The sequence below is a fragment of the Camelus dromedarius genome, chromosome 1, assembly GCF_036321535.1.
Source record: "Camelus dromedarius isolate mCamDro1 chromosome 1, mCamDro1.pat, whole genome shotgun sequence".
Lineage (NCBI taxonomy): Eukaryota > Metazoa > Chordata > Mammalia > Artiodactyla > Camelidae > Camelus > Camelus dromedarius.
The window spans coordinates 32,428,464-32,442,453 of NC_087436.1; the positions used below are offsets into that span (position 1 = coordinate 32,428,464).

Sequence of the window (13,990 nt, forward strand, 5' to 3'; positions counted from 1 at the left end):
CCGCCTCCGGGCCAACGACCGGAAGTGCTTCGGCGGTCTACAGCTTGGCTGCAAGTGTTGGCGGTCCTGCCTTTTGCAGGCCTCAGCGGGATGATAAAAAAAGGTAACCTGAGAGATGATATATTTTCACCTGGTCAGTTCCTCACTTTACAGTCTGAAAAGCTACTTCTTCCAATTCTGTAAAGGTTTTAAAGTGATTTTTAAACTCCAACTACTTAAACTTGACTGAACAGCACAGAGAAAACAAAAAATTACCGTGGCTTGAACACTCCTTTATACCTGTGTGCTTACTCCAGTTTTTCCTAAGTGTAATTAATGTGTGCGGTGCTTTAAGAAAATGAACTCCATGATTTTGGTACATTTTCATTAAGTATAATGTTCTTTGTATAATAACTCACGTTTGAGAGATTTCACACACGTGATATATATGCTGAAAAAAGACATGGGGGGAGGGTATAGCTCGAGGTTAGAGTACGTGCTTAGCATGCGTCAGGTCCTGGGTTCAATCCCCTGTACCTGCATTAAATAAATAATAATAATAATAAAGAAACAAACCTAATTAAAAAAGACTTATAAGGTTGGTATGATAGACTTTATACAGATAGAAGATTGTGATATTCAGTAAGAATATATAACAAACTGAGAGCCACTCCACAAAGTTAGGTCTATTTCTAAATGGAAAGCTCTTTTCATCTACATTAATGGTTATATCAAGTTCACCTAAGTTTGTCTACCTGCGAGCTGTATAAAAGCTCTGTTCATAGAAAAATCAACTTTTACCATTTCTGGAAATTCTTTAAAAGTTGTATGTTATAATGCTTGAGCAGCTGGTTCCAGAGTCCAGTCTTCCAATTAGACTTGCTTTTGCTGTTAAATTTCAGAAGTTCCTGTAATTCGCTGTCATTGTGGGTTGTTTTTTTTTTTTTTTAATTTCAGGGGAGTGTTTATTCTTTATTCTGTTAATACCAGGTATTGTATTGACTTTAAAAAAAATTATTCTAGAGCAGTTTTGTAGATGTTCTTAATCCAGTTAAGGAACATCCCCTCTACTCGTAGCTTATTGAGAGTTTTTGTCATGAATGGTTGGATTTTGTCAAATAACATTCTCTTCATCTATTGATATAATCATGTAATTTTTCTTTCTTCGCCTGTTGATGTGATGGATTACATTAATTGATTTTTGAATGTTGAACCAGCTTTGCACACCTGAGATAGATCTCACTTGGTCATAGTGTATAATTCTTTTAATATATTTTTTGATTCAATTTGCTGATATTTGTTGAGGATTTTTGCATGTGTGTTAATGAGATATTTGTCTGTAGTTTCTTTCCTTGTAATGTCTTCCCCTGGTTTTGGTGTTACAGTAATGCCGACCCAAGAGAGAGAGTTAGGAAGTATTCCCTCTGCTTCTATCTTCTGAAGGAGATTGCAGAGAATTTGTGTAATTTCTTCCTTAAAGTTTGATAGGATTCACCAGTGAACCCATCTGGGCCTGATGCTTTCTCTTTTGGAAGGTTATTCATTATTGATTCAATTTCTTTAATAGATATAGGCCTATTCAGATTGTCTGTTTCCTTTTGTGTGGGTTTTGGCAGATTGTGTGTTACAAGGAATTGGTCCATTTCATCTAGGTTATCATATTTGTTGTACATCGTGTTCCTTTATTATCCTTTTCATGTCCATGGGATCTGTAGTGATGTTCCTTCTATCATTTCTAATGTTAGTAATCTGTAACTTCTCTCCTTTTTCTTAGTTAGCCCAGCTAGCATCTTATGAATTTCACTGATCATTTTAAAGAACCAGCTTTTGGTTTTATTGATTTTCTCTATTGATTTACTGTTTTCAACTTCATTGATTTCTCTAATTCTTATTGGTTCTTTTCTTCTGCTTACTTTTAATTTAAATGCTCCTTTTTTTCTAATTTCCTCAGGTGGAAGCTTAGATGATTGATTTTAAATCATTCTTTTATTCTAATATATACATTCAATGGTATGTTTCACTGCATCCCACACATTTTGATAAGTTGTGTTTTCGTTTTCATTTAGTTCAAAATATTTTTGAATTTCTCATGAAATTTCTTTGAACCATATGTTACTTATAAGTGCATTGATTAATCATGTGTTTTGGAGTTTTCCAGTTATTATTTTGTTGTTAATTTAAAGTTAATTCCACTTTAGTCTGAGAGCAGGCATTGCATGATTTCTATTCTTTTACATTTGTTAAGGTTTGTCCAATGGCTCAGGGTCTATCTGGTTGAATGTTCTATGTGAGCTTGAGAAAAACATGTCTTCTGTTGTTGGATGAAGTAGTCTAGAGACATCAATTCTATCCGGTTGATTGATGGTATTGTTAAGTTCAGCTTTGTCCTTACTGATTTTCTGCCTGCTAGGTATGTTCATTTCTGAGAGTGGTGTTTGAAGTCTCCAACTATAATAGTAGATTCATCTATTTCTCCTTGCTCTTCTGTCAGTTTTTGTCTCACTCTGTTTATGCTTTATTGGTAAGTGCATATACATTAAAATTTATCATGTCTTCTTGGAGTATTGACCTTTTTATCATTACGTAATGCCCTTCTTTATCCCTGATAACTTCCCTTGCCTTGAAGTCTGTTCTGTTGGAAATTGCTGTAACTTCTCCTTTCTTTTGACTAGCATTGATATATTTCTCCCCATCCATTTACTTTTAATCTATCTGAGTCTTTATACTTAAAACGGGTTTCTTATATCTAAGTTTAGACAGTTGGGTTTCCAGTCTGAGAATCACTTGTCTTTTAATTGATGCATTTCAACCATTGGGGTTCAAAGTAATTACTGATACATTTGGATTAATATTTAGCATATTTTTTGCCTTTGTTCTTTGTTTCTACTTTTGTCTTCCACTCTTTTTCTGGCTTTTTGGTTTTAATTGAGCATTTTATTTGATTCCCTTTTTCTCTCCTTTCTTAGCATATCAGTTATACTTCTATTTTTTTTCCTTTGTTTAAGTGATTTCCCTTGAGTTTGCAATATACATTGACAACCAATTTCAGTCCACTTTCATATAACTCTATACCATTTTGCTGTAGACTGAGTATTTGTGTCCCTCCAAATTCATATGTTAAAACCTTATCTCTAGTGTGATGGTATTTGGAGGTAGCACATTTGTGTGATGATTATTATATTATGAAGATAGAGACCTCATGAATGAGACTAGTTCCTTTATAAAAGTGAACCCAAAGAGTTCCCTTACTTCTTTCACCACGTGAGGACACAGTGAAAAGACAACAAGTTGTGAATCAGAAAGCAGGATCTCACCAGGCACCAAATCTTATGAAGAACTTTTTAACACTTTTCACAAGGCATTTTTTTCAAACTTTATTTTGAATGATTTTAAACTTAGAGAAAAGTTACAAAATAATAGAAAACTTTCTCTACCTGTGATCTCACTGTGTAGCCCCTGGTGTGCTGTGTACCCTCCAAGACCTGTGGGTAATAAACCTTGTTGTTGTTGCTTTTTCCAAAGTTTCCTGATGGTTATTGCTTAAGGCAATGATCATGATCTTGCAATTTAAGAACCGCAATGGCTGATCCAGTCACAACAGTGGTTCTGAAAGGAGAAAAGCCTGTGTATGGAGCTTACTGCAGGCCCTGTGAGTGCCCCCAGGCATTTTTAGCACATAGCATCGTTATTGATAGGCTGATACTGGTACAAAGTACACATATGTTTTATATCACATTACTAACAAACAACCAAGAAGCATACAAAAACACTCATTGCTGCTCCTCAGATGCAGACATCTTCAATTCATTTAACACTTTATTTTTGTATATTCTGCCATATTACTAAATAACATGCTTATGTTCTTTGTTCATTTTTCAGTTTTAGATTTAAATCTATTAAGTTTCTGTTGTGGATGAGGAATTATGTATTTAGTTGTTTTAATTTCACCCCTCTCTGTCCTCATTTCATCTGATCTCATCCTCCAAATGTAGTTACCGCATAATTTTTATCTCAATATTCAGTTTATATTACAATTATGTAAATATTACTCACTTCTAGCTGAGACATAGAATTCTTTTTCCTTTTTATATATACATAACTTTGGGCTTTCCCTACAGTTTAAAAAAATACAAAGCAATGCTTGTACTTTGAACAATTTTTAAAGAATAATGATGTATAGTTCTGAGGAAGCTATGTTAAGAACATTTCTGCCTAAACTTATACAGTGTTGTAAGTCACTTAATTCTTAATAAAACTGAGAAAAAAAGAATATTTCATCTCATATCATTGCTTAGGACAGTTGATTTCCCTCTAAGGTAACTTGAGGCAAGAGGTAAGACTGCTTTATTAAGATATTACAGTGAGGTTGTTTGAAATTTTTCTTGTTTCTTGAGGTATGTTTCTATTTGTATAAACTTCCTGGTTTTGCTGTATCCCATTGGTTTTGGATCATTGGTTTGCATTTTAATTTGTCTCCAGGTTTTTTTCTTTTTCATTTCTTTCTTGATTTCTTCACTAATGTATTGTTTATTTAGTAGCATATTGTTTAGCCTCCACATGTTTGTGTTTTTTGCAGTTTTTTTCTTGGAGTTGATTTCTAGTTTTATGTGTTATGGTCAAAAAAGTTGTTTCATACGATTTCCATTTTCTCAAATTTACTGCATCTTGTTTTGTGGCCTAGCATATGATGTATCCTAGAGAATGTTCCATTTGCACTTGAGAAGAATGTGTATTCTGCTGCTTTTGGATGGAATGCTCTCTTTATATCTGTCTTTTAAGTTTATCTTGTCTAATGTGTCAGTTGAGGCCATTAGTTTCTTTATTGATTTTCTGTCTGTATGATATGTCCATTGATGTAAAGTGTGGTATTAAAAAGTCTGTTACTATTGTGTTACTGTCAGTTTCTCTCTTTATGTCTGTTAATATTTGCTTTATGTATTTAGATGGTCCCGTGTTGTGTTCATATATGTTTCAAATTGATACATCTTCTTGGATTGATCTGATCTATATACTTCTTTGTCTCTTGGTACGGTCTTTGTTTTAAATTCTATTTTGTCTAATATAAGTATTGCTACCTCAGCTCTTTTTGTTTCCATTTGCATGGAATACCTTTTTCCATCTCCTGGCTTTGATGTGTGTGTGACTTCAGATTTGAATTGACTCTCTTTTAGGGACCATATATATAAGTCTCTTTTAGGGACCATATATATAAGTCAGCCACTGTATGCTTTTTGATTGGAGTATTTAGTCCATTTACATTTAAAGAAATTATTGATACGTATGTACTTATTGCCATTTCATTCATTGTTTTGAGGTTGTTTTTATAGTTCTTTTTTGTTCTTCTTTCATTCTCTTTCCTTGTGATTTGAGGACTATAGTGTTAATTTTGGATTATTTTCTCTCTTTTAATGTGTATGTCTATTTTTTGGAGGGGGGTTTGTGGCTACCATGAGGCATATAGCCATAGCAAAGTATATATATGTTACCTATATGTATACACATGTGTACATTTATATATGTGTATATGTATATATATACACACACAGTTGTTCTAAGTTGCTAGTCCCTGAAGTGTGAATGGATCTTAACAGCTGCATTTTTGTTACCTTTCCTGTTCACTGTTTTTGAAATCACATTTTATGTCTTTTTGTTTTGTGTATTTCTTAACTGCTTATTGTGTGTATAGATGATCTTACTGTCTTTTAAACTTGCCGGTAGCTTTATAAGAGGTTGATCTGCTACCTTTCGTTTATATTTACCTTTACCAATCAGATTTTTTTCCTTTCATAGTTTTCATATTTCTAGTTTTGGCCTTTTTTGTTTTGCTTAGAGAAATCCCTTGAACATTTCTTGTAAAGCTTGTTTGGTGGTACTGAACTCCTTTAGATTTTTCTTATCTGTAAAACTTTTTATCTCCTTTTCAAATCTGAATGATAGCCCTACCTAGAGTGTTCTAGGTTCTAGGTTTTCCCCTTTCATTGTTTCAGATATACTGTGCCACTTCTTTTCTGGCCTTTAGAGTTTCCGCTGAAAAGTCATCTGATAGCCTTATGGGAGATCCCTTGTATATCCCTTGTGGTCCTCTTTTGGTTGATCCTGTTTCTGACTCTATACTTTCTGTATCTCGATGCCTTTTTTCTCTCCAGATTTCAGAAGTTTTCAATTCTTATGTTTTCAAATATATCCTTTGCTCCTTCTGTCTCTGTTCTTATTCTGGGACTCCAATAATGTGAATATTATTATACTTGTTGTCACAGAGGTCCCTTAAACTATCCCCTTTAAAAAAAAATTCCTTTTTCTTCTTTCTGTTCAACTTGAGTGGTTTCCACTACTCTGTCTTCCAGTTTGCTGATCCATTCCCCTGTGTCATTTAATCTACTGTTGATTCATTCTGTGTATGTTTAATTCCAGTCATTTTATTCCTCAGCTCTGTTTCCTTGTTTTTAATTTTCTAAGTCTGTGTTAGAAACTTCTAACTTCTCACTGTGTTCATCCATTCATCTCCCAAGTTTTTTTGAGAATCTTTTAATCATTACCTTGAATTCTTTATTGATTAGATTACTTATTTCTTCGTCTGAGGTTATTTCTTCTTCACTTATTTCTTCTCTGAGGTTTTACCTTATTTCTTTGTTGGGAACATAGTCCTCTGTTGCCTCATTTTGCCTAATTCTCTGTTTTTATTTCTAGGTGTTTGTTGGTTATTTATGTTTCCTGATCTTGGAGGAGTAGCCTTATGAAGGAGACATTTTATGGGGCCAGGCAGTGCACTTACCTCTGCATGCTCTGTAGGTGCCCTTTATGTGGGCTGTGTGGGCCATTCTGCTGTGGCTGGCTGTGTTCTCTGTGGGCACTGGTCGGCATGGCTGGCCCCAGGACAGGCTAATTGCCAGCCCCTACCTTGGGCAGAGGCTGCCAGCTACTGGTGGGCAGGGCTCAGTCCAGGCATGGCTGGCTCCAGTGTTCTGGAGCTAGTGTTGGCCTTGTGGTGTGTGGGGCTGTGGCCCAGGGAAATCCTGGGAGTGGTGTTGGCTTGCTCATATGTGAGACCAGATCCCAGGGCTGCTGGCTAAGACACCCAAGTTTTCCCAGAGTTGGCACAGGCCTTCTGGTGGGTGGGCTGGGTCTTAATGTGGCTGGCTCTGTGGGACCATGGTGGTGTCATGGCTACTGTCCACCCACTGATGGGCAGGGCCAGGGCCCAGTATCTTTGCTGCAGTGCCCTGGTAGTCCCGGAACTGGAGTTGGTCCATTGGTGAGCAGGGTTGGGGTCAGGCAGTATCAGGCCTTGTGCTAACTAGTGGCTATTTGGGCTGGGTCCTGGGCCCTCTGGTGGTCTGGGCTGTATTCCTGCCCACCTAGCTTCTTGGCTTGGGTTATCCCAGGACTAGTGCCAACTGGCTAGTGGGCAGGGCTGAGTTCGGTCACTAATAAACTAGGGAAGGATTCAAAAATGGTGCTTGACTTCACCAGTGTCCTTGTCATAGGATGAGTTCCCCAGAGTGGCTGCTTCCTCCTGTGTTCTCAGGGTGAGTCCCAATGCCTTCTGTCTCTCCAGGAGGCCAAGATCTTCAAGTGGGCCTGACCCAGTCTCCTTTCAAATTACTGCTTCTTTTCTGCATCTTGGAGCATGTTAGATTTTGGGTATACCTTTTAAGAGTGGAGACTATTTCCCACAGCCCTCTGGCTCTACTAAAAGTGGGCCCCACTGGCCTTCAAAGCTAAGTGTTCTGAAAGATCATCTTCCAGTGCAAGTCCCCCGGGCTACAGAGCCCACAGTGGGCTTGTTACCCTTTGCTTCTTGGTGAGGACCTCTGCAATTGTACTTATTCTCCCATTGTGGATCTTAAATATATCACATTTCTGCCCCTCCTATCTGTCTCATTGTGGTTCCTTCTTTGTATCTTTACTTGTAGAATGTCTTTTATGCTAGGCTTTAGGTCATTCTCATCACTGGTTGCTCTATAAATGGTTGTAATTTTAGTGTGCCTGTGGGAGGAGGTGAGCTCAGTGTCTTCCTATTCCACTGTCTTGGCCTCAGTCACCTGTGTCTCAAAATTTCCATTTCTTTTTTGGTCAGTGTTAGTAGTTCATGTTTTGCCTGAATTCCTTTTCTTTAGATTTTCAAATTTGCAATTACTGATTAGAACAATTTGTCTTTTAAAATTTCTCTTAAATCTGTATTTGTCTCCTTTTTCATTTCTTGTTTTGTCTACTAAGGAGTGTATTTATTTTATTAGTTTATGTAATAAAGCTTTAAATTTATCTTTGCTATTGTTATTAAGTTCAGTTTTACCTTTTTTAGTTTTTTATCTTCCTGATTCATTTTTTTCTATTTTTAATGATGAGTGCTTATGCCTTTTTTCATTTTTTTCCCTCTAAAAACAAAATTGTTTAAGGCTATTGTGAGATAATAGAAAAAGATATATGTATATATTAGTCTCTGCCCCTGGTTCCTGGCACAGAGTTCCTCAAACCCTTTTAATTTCCTATGTTACAAGAGCATCTCTCGTTCTAATATTTGCTTTTTACCCCATCCTGCCACAAGGCTCCTAAAACCCTTGTAAGTTCCTATATGATAAAAGCACGAGGAGCATTATGTGTTTTACTGAGGTGACTCTGGTTGGGCTTCTGGATGGCTCCTGGCTGTGGGCTGGTCAACAGAAAGACCCAGCCATGATTAGAAGCTCGGAACTTTCAGTCCCACTCCCCCTTCCTCAAGAGAGAGGAGAGGCGCTGGAAATGGGGTTAATAGTTGATCATGACTACGTGAGGAAGCCTCTATAAAATCCCAGTTATAGGGGCTCTGGAGAACTTTTGTGTTGGTGAAAGCATCCACATGAGGAGAGTACTGCACCCAGCTCCACTGGGACAAAAGTTCCTGTGCTCTGGACCCTCCCAGGCTTTGCCCTATTTATCTCATCTGGCTGTTCATCTACATCTTTTATCATATCATTTAATAGACTGATAAACACATGTAAGTGTTTCCATGAGTTCAGTGAACCATTCTAGCAAATTAATCATGGGAACCTCCAAATTGTAACTAGGTCAGACAGAAGTTGTTGGTAACCTGGGGACCTGTGACTTGCGATTGGCATCTGAAGTGGGGAGTAGCCCTGTGAGAGTAAGCCCTTAACCTGTGGAATCTGACTCTGTGTCCAAGTATGTAGTCTCAGAGTTGAGTTAAATGGTAGGACATCCAGCTGTTGTGGAGAATTGCTTGTTTGTGGGGGAAATCCCTATACATTTGATATCAGAACTGTTGTGAGTGTGAGAATAAAGGAGACACAAAGGAAAGAAAGACATAGGAGGAAAAACTGAGGTTTTAACAATACAGGTGTGAATTTTCCTCAGTACTGTTTTCATTTACCCTGTTGGTCTTTGTATGATGTATTCTCCTTTTCATTGGTTTCTGGACAGTAATTTCCTATATATTTTCTTCTCTGGTACATACATATTCTGCTTTCATTCTGAATTTCCAAATTTTGAGATTATTTATTGGCTTATGATTAGAGGATGTGGCCCAAAATTTTCTTCTCTTGGCCATATATATACATACATATATATAATCATTTTTTGGTAAACATTCCATGAACATGTGGAAGTAGATCTAAATTCTGTTTGAGGGATGGAATAATTGAATCACGTTAACAGTGCTGTTCTTCTATGTCCTTACTACGTCTAATTTTGCCCATGCCATATACGTTCTCACTTCCTTATTAATGGATTTTCAATTTTGTTGGAGATAGCAAGGTACAATCTGCAAAACTAAATTTCCTAGGTTACCAAGGTGATGGAGTATCCTTAAAATTAAGTTCTGGTGAATGGCATTTTGGTGAAAATTGCTGAGTGTGGGTTCCAGAAAAGGTTCCATTTTTTTTTTTTCATTTAATTTGCCAAATGGGTAGACCTCATTTGCCCTTCCCCTTTTGTCCTTTTTTTCTGTCTGGAATGTGGATATAATACTTTAATTAAAAAAAAAATCGAAATACCAGGTCAGTGAAAATCAAAAAAGAGGAAAGTGAAGAATTAACTGTTAAGCTGTCATGTGTCAGTGTGGTCAATTAGGACAATGAGCCAAACTAAAAGTAATAATATTTTATTCATTTTTTGTGCTACTATACACGAGAGGTAAAGAAAAAAAAAGTGCTAGCTTCTCAGTGTTCTGTTTTTTCTCCATGGAATGGCAGTGGGCGTGGGTCATCAGATGACAGGCAGTGCAGACAGGTGGAAATGTCTTACTGTTTAAGAGCACCGATCAAAAGGCTACTATCATTTATGGACTTGGGGTTTGGGAGGAGGAAAAGGCATGATGGCTAGAAGTGGAAAAGTTCTCTGTCAGAGGAGAAAGTGTCTTAGTCAAGGTTCCCTGATAAAGAAGTCTTGATGGAGGTTCCTCTATAAAGGGGCCTCTGAATGGAGGTGATTGGGCTAGAAATGATGATGGCCTAGGGTGGGAATGGGTATCAGAGGCCTTGATTGCAACTCCCCTAGAGAATGCAGTGATCTGGCTGTGCTCCAAGTCTGATGGGGGGAACGCAGTTTGGCCCCATGAGGCTGTCTAGGCAAAACCTATGTAATTGCCTGTTGAACCTGAGGGGTCACACATAGGATTTTAACTTGGAACCAGATTCTTCATTATCAGATAAGAGGAATTTAATGTTAAAAGGAATAATGGGCATAAAGAAGGATCTATAGGATATGTCACAGGTGATGAAAAAGATGTTATAGACCCCTATGTATCAAAAAATAAATACGCAAATGTATTAGACATCTAGGAAGTTGATTTTAGACATGTGCATCTGTATGTCTGTGTCTGTATGTAAGTTCACTTAGCAGCTGTCTAATATAAACTTAGATGCATTTTATTTTTGTTACTGCCAAGGAAGAAGAGCATCTGAGACAAAATAAGATTCTCAACTTAGAATCTAGTTTAGTTATGTATTTTTTAATAATACTAATTCCTGTTTTCACACATCATAACTCATATAATGATCAAGATAGTGTTGTTTAATACATTTAATATTTAGATTTACCCATATATTTATGTTTTTTATTGAAGTATAGGTAAATTACAGTCTTTTGTTATTTTCAGGTATACAGAATAGTGATTCAGTATTTTTGCAGTTTATATTCCATTATAGGTTATTAGAAAGTGTTGGGTATAATTCCATATACTACATAGTAAATTCTTGTTGCTTATCTATTTTAAGTGTAGCGATTTGTATCTGTTAATCCCATACCCCTAATTCACTCCTCCCCACTTTCCTTTCCTCTTTGGTTACCATAAGTTTGTTTCCTCTCTGAGTCTGTTCCTGTTTTGTATATACATTCATTTGTATTATTTTTTAGAGTCCACATATAAATGATAACTTATAGTATTTGTCTTTCTCTGTCTGACTTATTTCACTAAGCATAATATATATTCTCTAGGTCCATTCACATTACTACAAATGGCAATATTTCATTCTTTTTTATGACTGAGTAATATTCCATTGTGTGTATATATAAAAATACACCATGTCTTCTTAATCCACTCATCTGTTGATGGTCACATGGGTTACTACTATTGTAAATATTGTAAATAGTACTGCTAGGAACATTGGGTTACATATATCATTTCAAATTGATGTTTTCATTTTTTTCCCCACATATATACTCAGCAGTAGAATAGCTGGATTATATGGTAGTTTGATTTTCAGTTTTTAAAGGAACCTACATACTGTTTACCATGTAATGACTGCACTATTATACATTCCCACCAACAATATAGAGGTGTTCTGTTTTCTCCACATCCTCTCCAGCATTAGTTTTTTGATAATAGCCATTCTGACAGGTGTAAGGTGATTTCTCAAGTGGTTTTGATTTGCATTTCTCTAATAATTAGTGATGTTAAGCATCTTTTCATGTGCTTACTGGTCATTTGTGTGTTTTCTTTGGAGAACTGTCCATTTAGGTCTTCTGCCCATTTTTAAAATTTGTTTTGATCTGTTTCTTTTTATTATAATAATTTGCATGAGCTATTTGTATATTTTGGATATTAACTCCTTGTTAGTTGCCTCATTTGCAAATATCTTCTCACAGTCCACAGGTTGTCTTTTTGTTTTGTTGATGGTTTCCTTTTCTGTACAAAAGTTTTTAAATTTAACTAGGTCCCATTTGTTTATTTTTGCTTTTATTTCTTTTGCCTTGGGAGACTAATCTAACAAAATACTATGATTTATGTCAAAGAGTGTTTCCCCTATGTTCTCTTCTAGGAATTTTATGGTATCATGTCTTACATTTAGATCTTTAAACCATTTTGAGTTTATTTTTGTATATGGCATTACAGAATGTTCTAATTTCATTGTTTTACATATGGCTTTCCAATGTTCCCAGCACCACTTGAAGAGACTGTATTTTCTCCCTTGTATATTCTTGCCTCTTTTTTTCTATATTGATCACAGGTACATGGGTTTATTCCTGGGATCTCTGTTCTGTTCCCTTGATCTCTATGTCTGTTTTTGTGCCAGTACCACGCTGTGTTGATTACTGTAGTTTTGTAGTATAGGCTGAAATTTGGAAGGATTATACCTCCAGCTTTGTTCTTTGGTCTCCAGATTGCTTTAGCAGTTATGGGTCTTTTCTGGTTTCATATACATTTTAGCATTATTTCTTCTAGTTCTGTGAAAAATGTCCTGGGTAATTTGATTGGGATTGCACTAAAACTGTAGATTGCTTTGGATAGTATGGCCATGTTGATATTGATTCTTGCATTTCAAGAGCATGGGATATTTTTCCATTTCTTTGACTCATCTTCAAATTCCTTTATCAGTGTTTTATAGTTTAAAGGGAATAGATCTTTCACTTCCTTGGTTAAGTGTATCCCTAGGTAGTTTATTTTTTTAAATGCTATTTTAAATAGGATTTTTTTTTATTCTCAGACGTTTCATTATTGCTATATAGAACACAGCAGATTTCTGTATATTAACCTTGTATTCTACAACTTCATTTATTAGTTCTAATAGTTTTTGGGTGGAGACGTTAGGGTTCTCTACCTAGAGTTTCATGTCATCTGTAGAAAGTGACAGTTTTAGCTCTTCTCTTCCATTTTTGATGCCTTTTTTTTCTTCTCCTTGTCTGATTGCTGTGGCTAGGAATTCCAATACTGTGTTAAATAGAAGTGGTGATAGTAGGCATCCTTGTCTTATTCCTAAATTTAGTAGGAAGGCTCTAGCTTTTAAAGTTGAGTTTATGTTCCTGTGTCATTGTCATAAATGTCCTTTATTATGTAGAGATGCTTCCTCTATGCCCACTTTGATGAGCATTTTTATCATGAATGGATGTTGAATTTTGTCAAATGCTTTTTTTGCATTTTCTGAGCTGATCATGTGGTTTTTGTCTTTTCTTTTGATAGTGTGGTGTATCACAATGATTGATTTGCATATGTTGAACACATCTTCATGATCCTGGAATAAATCCAACTTGATCATGGTGTATGATCCTTTGTATGTATTGTTGAATTCAGTTTGCTATTTTGTTGTGGAATTTTGCACATATAGCATATATATTCATCAAGGATATTGGCTTGGTTGGGTTTGTTTGTTTTTTGTTTTTGTTTTTGTTTTTGTAGTGCCTTTGTTTAGTTTTGCTATCAGGGTAATGGTGGTCCCATAAACATGAATTTGGGAGTGTTTCTTCCCCTTTAGTTTTTTGGAATAGTTTGAGAAGTGGAAGTATAAGTTCTACTTTGTTTGTTTGGTGGAATCCCCCAGTGAAGCCATCCAGTCCTGGACTTTTGTTTTTAGGACATTTTTTGTTATTGTTTTTTTTAAATTACAGATTCTATTTCACTTCTAGTGATCAGTCTGTTCAAATTTTTGGTTTCTTCTTGAACTCAGTATTGACAGGCTGTATATTTCTAGAAATTTGTCCATTTCTTCTAGGTTGTCTGATTTATTGGCATATAACTGTTAATAGTATTCTCTTAGGAGTTCTTATATTTCTGTGTTATCAGTTATTATTTCTCTTTCAT

At 35.9% G+C, this 13,990-nt stretch overlaps 1 long non-coding RNA gene across 2 annotated transcripts in view; it reads left to right on the top strand.

The window, feature by feature from the left end:
* The first annotated feature begins 1 nt into the window (after nt 1).
* LOC116157273 (uncharacterized) overlaps nt 2-13,990 on the top strand; it is a 27,134-nt gene continuing 13,145 nt past the window's right edge. Inside the window, exon 1 of one of the 2 annotated variants that reach the window (XR_004141295.2) lies at nt 2-103. This is a non-coding gene — a long non-coding RNA (uncharacterized LOC116157273). The remainder of the gene's footprint in view (nt 104-13,990) is intronic. The other variant, XR_010376714.1, reaches the window with a different exon arrangement.